The following is a 7661-nucleotide window of genomic DNA, read 5'->3' on the forward strand; positions in this document are numbered from 1 at the left end:
AAGCAGTGGTATCAACGCAGAGTACTATTTTTGAGAAATCGTATCACTTGTTGAAGTGCTTAAATCCTAATGGATTTAACACTAATAAAAACTATCATTTAACAATTTAATCTCAAATAATAATTAAAAACTCATGGTTTTCACTGCTTTTTAACAAAGCCAACCAAAACTCTAACAAAAAGGAGGGCTTATTACCTTTTTCAGATTGTGTATTCCTTTCGTTGCCCAAATCCAAAATTAGATATTCCCATCTTTATTTTACCAAGGTCACAACAATTCATCTTTCTTTCTTTCTTAGTCTCACAAGCCTCAACATAAGGAAATAAAATTTTAATGAGACTTTCCCTTCCTTATAGTTATATATTTCATAGCTTTGATTCGTTTAATTAGATTCAGTTAATTAGTTCCCAATCTTATAATAGCTAAGGTTCAAGTGCAAATTAACAGTGTACATTACTTTTCGGACTAAACCTTAATTTTTAACATATCAAAGTTTACATATTGGATCATCATCATTGTTTATTCATTAACACCTGATTTCACATCTAACAATAAAATAAATCATGGATGTTACAATGTATGTTCTAGTTTTGATGAGATGAGTTTGTGCAAGTGGTTAGTATGATAGTCATTTCTTATGCAACTCGAGTAAGACATATTAGAACACTACGATGGACTTATTTTGGTACTCATATGTAACTCAAGAGTAATGCTTATTTTTGGAGGTGTTAGTATGAACTGTAATATGAATGGTTATTATGGCTTTGACTATCATGACGACAAAGGTAATTTAGCTCAACCTATGGTTGGTTATGTATATTACTTTTAAGGGACTGAAATTAATTATCATTCGAGGTTCCAATCCATTGTTGCATTTTCAATCATCAATGTCGAGTTGATCACTAGAGTTAAAGAAACAAAGAAAGATTTGTACCTTAAGCAACTTTTGAGTGACACTAATTTTGTTTTTTATTAGGTGGTGGGGAATTTCGATAGCCAAATTGATGTTCATTTAGTTAGAATTTTATCTTTTAGTTGTAGAACAAACAAATTAACCTTTGGGAATATTTTCTTATAGCCATGCAGAAAAGAAGATTATTACACTACTGAATATTCATATGGATGACAAATGGAACAAATATATTTACCAAGGATCTCATTATTGGGATGGTTGAGCATTCTTAAACACCGTTTGTAGACCGAAGTATTGACATGTTATATCATTTGATGATAGATTGTTTTGGAAAAATTAAGATATTGTTATGGTACTCATAAGGTATGACTCATTTTTAAAGGTAGTTATTTCGGGTTTTAGGACAATTTTTGGTGAAGGGATGGCTATGCCAAAGCTCGGGTAACATTTGGACCATTTTGAGTAGTATGATATAGTTTTTTTTTTGTATTATTTTGTTTTAGTTGTAGATTTTGGTTGAAATTCTATCACGATGGAGTGTTGTAATTTTGTGATACATAATGTCCCTAGATATGACCTTTTGGAAATTATTGGAGAATTTTGAACAAGAGGTCTGAACAACCTCATCACTTCTTGAGATTGCGATCTCAAACCACATTCATTGGGGCCATATTTTTCTTCAACAAAATAGAAGGTTCTTGCAAACTAATCGCTTCCTCACAGTGGCATCGAGCTTGTTAGACAAACTTGGACGATGATTTGGTGAGTTAACATGATGTTGCGACTAATTCATAGTGTGCCTTTGATGGGTCTTTATGTAACATCTCGTTTTTAAAATCCTACTTTTACCAAGATTTATAGATAATAGATAATAATAATAATAATTAAATGGTTAAATAATCAAATTCAAAGAATTTTATGTAAGGGGGCTATAAGGGACAACTTTTATAACCTAAATGTTATGGTATTGGTCTTAAGGACTGAATAATTAATTGTAGCAAATTAGAGGGGCCTTTTATGTAAATTTTGGAATTTTCTTGGGAGACGTTTTATTTAAGGGATCTCCGCTCTAGATGGCAGCCCAAAATCATTCAAATTGGCCCTTGCTAAGCCTTCTAGGCTGCCATGTAAATAAGACCCAACCCTACCTTTATGTGGGTGTTTTGTGCATACGATCGAGTGAAAAAAAAGGAGTAGAGAATAGTTGTGAGAGAGGTAAAAATGAAGGAGGTTATGAAGAAGGATTGAGTAGGTGCAAAGGAAAAGTCAGGAGGTTGTGTGTGGTATTTCTCAATTAAGCAACTCAATTTTTCCTTCTTTTCTTCTTTTGTGGGAGTTACACCTAAAACCACCATTGACCGCCATGGCTGCCACTTTCGATCACCACCGGTCACCCTACTATGGTGGCAATGGGTGGTGTCCCTCCTTTACTCATTTGCTGCTATGAATCTCAAGGAGGAAGCTCTAAACCCTAACGTCTTGAGTTTATATATTAGTCATTGTACTTTGTCTTCTCTTCTAAGCAATGTAATTTGGAGTGTGGGATTGGAATTTTTATTGGCTTTTGGATTCAACGGGTTTTCACTTATGTTTATAACTTGTTTCCAAAAGATAAGTCACTTTGGATTAGGTCTTAATGGGTTAAGAAGCTAATTAACCCAAAATAACCAAAGCTGGGATTATTGGAAAACTCACTAATCTATCCCTGTCTTGTAAAAATTATAGAAAAATCATAGGAAATCATTTTGGGTCAAGACAACACCCAAAGCTTCGTATTTGAATCTACTCTATTGAATTAGTTATCCATAAATGCCTCTAACTACGACAAAAACAACCATTTACATAGACTGGACGTCCGAAATGAGCGGCTATGCGATGCATTTTTGTAAAAAATTTCATATATTGTAGAAAAATCGTATGAAGGAATGTAAGTAGTCCCTGAAAAGGTAGGGACTTGAGCTATTTACATGTAGTGCAATTTTGCATAATATGAAGTTTAAGGTGGGAAAATAGGTCCCGAACAGACCTTAATTTTTATGTAGAAATCTGAAATTTAACCCATTTGCCTATTTTCATAATTAGGGTAAATGAGTAGCTAAACTTAACTTAAATTGTTATTATTAGGGAGTGCGGAGGGTGATCAAGTATGAGTGAGTCCCAGAAATGTAGTAATAAGTAAATATCAAGGAAGGATGATGAATAAGACATTTTGATAATGGGTATGAGTCTTTAGTGATGGCTTTTACATGTATTAACACGGATAAAACTTTAACACTTAAGGGTATTTGCAACATAAAGATCTATGTCATAACACTATTGAAGTAATATTTTATTGAACAACAAAAACTATGAACCCTAGGTATTTTAGAAATTAACAAACTAGTTAGGAATTACATACCTTTTTTATTGTTGTAGTAAACAATCAAAAACCTGTTGGATTAGTGTCTAAGTCCATAACTATTTTGGTATGTACTTGACCCGATGGTGCATGGTCCTTTTGGGTTGCCTTCACCAAAGCAACTTGATAGGATGAATTATGAAGAGAAAGGATTAAATATGATTTATTAATATATTATGGGAATAATATATTAAAGGAGAAATCATATTGTTTAATTAATATTAGTCAAGAATTAATAAGAATTAAGTTTGTGACTAAAAGAGATTAATTAAACTTAAGGGACTGGAATTGTAATTATAAGATAATTGCAATTGGGCCATGGATTGCCTTATATTATAAGGTTGGACGAATTCTATAGGAAAATCCATTGGAAATCGTCCAAGGCCTTTAAGGAAAGGAGTCCATGGGTTGCTTAGGGCTTAAGCATCCAAATTAGGGTTTCCTTGTTAGATAACCCTAATAGCCTCACTATATATAGAACCCTTATGCTCCAAAAACGTGGTAAACAAATTCTTTAGGGTTTCCACACGTTTTTGAGAGCATACTTATCTTCTCTTCTTCATCCTCTTGCTCTTGGTGTTTGTGAACCATTAGAGGAGTGATATTTGTGACTCTAAGCTTTCTAAAGTCAATACAAGAAGGATTTGAGATTGTTATTGCTACATAACAATCAAGGTATGATCTAAACCCTAATTTATATGTTATATTGATTATCATATACTAGATCTAGGGTTTATAGTCTTGGATAAATTGCATGTACAATAGAGAAACCTAGATCCAAGCATTAGGGTTTGTATGAGCACATAGGATGTTCTTATGTCTAAAACCCATCAGTGGTATCAGAGCCATGATTGGTTTCTATTGTATTGATGCATTATGTAGCTGAAAATCGAAATCTGGCTCACTGTTCGACCTGACTCGGCGAGTCACTACTTGGACTCGGCAAGTCAGCCCTACTCGGTGAGTTCCAGAGTGTGACTCGGCGAGTCGGAGCGTCAAACAGAGGAAATTTCGGATTTTGTTGCTGTTTTGCTTAAGGATAATTACCATATTCGTTTTAAACCTATAAAATATGAATTTTATTGTTTCTTAAAGAATATCCTTGCCAAAACACAAGATAATTACCAATTGATTAGATAATAACTTCCTTATATGATAAAGATTGGATTATTTGTATTAATTGGGTAACTTATTTTGCAAGAAATTGAAATTAGGTCAAATATAGATAATGATGAAATTAATTGTTTAATTTATATTATTTGTTATTTGATCCTTATGTTATGAAAAGTTTCAATTTTCCCCTTTAGGTTTTATAGTTTAAATTTGAACTCAAAAGTTTAGTTTTGAAATTTAAATAGTTGAAACCCTAATGTTTTGAAAAGGTTTCAAAACTTGCCCTCAAGTTTTGGAATATAAATTTTGATTAAAAGTTTAATTTTGATGTATATTTAAATTCTAAACCTAAATGTTTTGAAATGTTTCAAAACTTGCCCTCAAGTTTTGGAATTTAAAAGTTGATTAAAAGTTTAATCTAGGAATGTTAAATTCTAAAACCCTAGTATTGTTTTGAAAAGTTCAAATCACACCCTTATGGTTTTATTAATTAATTAAAGTGTATAATTAAAAGAGGTTTAATAAATCCATAAAAGTTTTGGTTAACATTTAATTGAATTAAAAGTATAATCGTTAAATTTGACCACCTAGTATTTTAAAAGTGTAAAATACACCCTATACTATATATAACATTGAAAGTCTAACATGATATATATGTATGAGTAAAAGTCAGTCTTACCTTTAGTAGGCCTCATTCATGAAGCTGGTCTATAAGGGGTGTTTAAGGAAATTGCCTATAAAATGGCGATTGAATGGGTATCCACTCTTACCCACCGCACTCTTGACTAGTGGAGGGTCGTTAGCCGAACAGGTAGGATAGGACAAAACCTTCCATTATAAGTATATAGAAGTACAAAAGTAACTAAATGTTTTACAAATTACCAATCTTAGTTACTTAGGCAAAAGTGAATTGATGCAATTCCATGAAATTACACTTTGTGCCCTTGCGAAGACGTTAGTGGAGCGTGTGTGGTTTACCGGCACACTAAATGGTTCTAAGCAAAGGTAGCAAAGGGTGACTCAATGTTTGTCATAGTTCGGTGGAGCGTGTGTGGTTTACCGGCACATCGAATCGGTGACTGTAACATGTGAGGGCACCATGTAAGTTTGCATGGTTATTCACACCCGCTTTGTGATCCTCGGCATCCCAGTCACAAACTAGAGGGGCATATCGAGATTTAAACATGCCATTGAAATGTTCAATGAATCTCAAAGGATCTAGGAGTTTTCATAGATTTAAAACTTAAATTTCTTTTTCGTTTTTCGTGGTGGAAATTAATGAATCGTCATTCACTTACCTTTAAATATTCTGCAACTAGATTACGGCATCCTTTTTCTAGGTTGTAGCGTATTGTGTTGGGTCCTAGCCTTAGTATCTCATTTGGGTGATTTACTAACGACTCAATCAATCAACTAACTTGAATTTGTTCTCCCATTTTGTAGATGTCAAAGTACGACAACTATGGTCTTCCCAAATCCCGTGGAACAAGCTTTCCACATGAAGATGATATTCCACGATTCGATCGAGGAACAAGAAATCATGCTTCACTTCCTCCACCTCCTCCAATTATTCTCCCTAACCCACAAGTTCGAAGGCTTGAAAAGTTCAAGATCACTCAAGCCCTTTTGGCAAGTAAACATGAAGAGGGAAAGTCGGTGTGTGCACACGTCCTAGGGATGAAGTCACATATTGATAGGTTAAGAATGTTGGGATCCGTTGTCTGTGAGGAGATGGCTGTTGATTGGGTTCTTCAGTCACTTCCTAACTCGTATAGTGAGTTCGTAAGAGAGTACTATATGATGAACCGCGACGTGACCCTCATAGATCTCACCTATATGCTTATTGCTGCTGAATTAGCAATGGTTTGGCGCAATGGAAAAGCAAAGTTGATTGGTGAATCTGCCTTCCAGACCTTTATGGATATAGGCAATGGTAGCGAAAGGCATGCCATGATCAAAAGGTTTGATCATAAGACAAAGGCAAAGTCTGAAGTAGTTCCATGTGCTATTCCAAAAGAGTCAATTTGCTTTTATTGCCAAGAGAAGGGGCATTGGAGACGAAGCTGCCCTATTTACCTAAGAGATCTAAGAGATGGGAGAGTCAAAACGTATGGCTTTGCTTTAGGTAAAATCCATTGACTAACTCTTTTAAGCTCCTATTCTAGATTCTTAATACATAATGTGATAAGATTACAACTGATGTTTTGTAGGATCGAAGAAAAGAGAGGAAGCTTAAGGGAAGAAGTGAGCAGAATCTAACCGTGAAGAAATGGATTTCGATCGCATTACTTGAAGATTAGATTCTTGAGCTACTACTTAGAGTTAGAATTAGATTGCTAAGAAAGATGTATTAGCATAGTTTTTCAAAGAATTGCATTGTAAGGACAAATTTTTTCCGCAATAAAATAAATTTTTGACTTTATATTATTTATTTATCCTTGCAATGGTGTGTATAAAAAATTGATGGTTGAATGTTTCTATTATTAGCAATAATGGATTTGATTCTTAATTATGGAAATGTCAAAAATTTACCAAATAAGGAGAGTTTCTCATCGCCCAAGTTTCAATTGGACAGAAACTTGGAATCATGCAACTTGGTTGCACGATGAATGAGAAATTTCATATTTGGAAATTAGACTAATTCATTGACAAAGTGTCAAGTGAAGGACTAGGAGATCGAGTACACAAAGTTGTGTGTTGATCAAAGTCCACCATAAGAGTAACAAAGATATTCGTCATGATTTACTAAAGGTTTAGTAAATATGATTATACTAATAAGATTAAGTGTAATTCTGAATTGATTGAAAAAGGTTTAAATCAATAGCTGAACTAATAAGAAGAATAAAGTAGGCAGAAAGATAAAAGTTTCTCCATTCTAAGAAGAAGGGAGAGTACCTTTTACGCTTTATGATAGGTCTTAATGATTAAGAACCATATCTAAATTGATCCTCTAAGTGAGTCTTAGTACAATTGTATGTCTAAGAAGAGGAATCAAGAATTGAAGAAATGGTTAAATCAAGAAGTCAATCATACTTCGTTCCAAAACAAATCTTAGAGTTAAGATTGTGACATTGAGTGATAAGTATTAAGAAGGTTTATAACATTCATCAAATGAGGAAAGTTGTGATGTCTTGGATAAGACAAAAACCAACTAGGACCTGTTTATGAAGTGTTTTGATAAAAAACTGCACTAACTCTTGAATATTTATTTGTCAAGAAATGTTTATTGACAAGAGA

This window comes from Lactuca sativa, chromosome 6 (genome assembly GCF_002870075.4).
Source record: "Lactuca sativa cultivar Salinas chromosome 6, Lsat_Salinas_v11, whole genome shotgun sequence".
In the NCBI taxonomy this organism is placed as follows: Eukaryota; Viridiplantae; Streptophyta; class Magnoliopsida; order Asterales; family Asteraceae; genus Lactuca; species Lactuca sativa.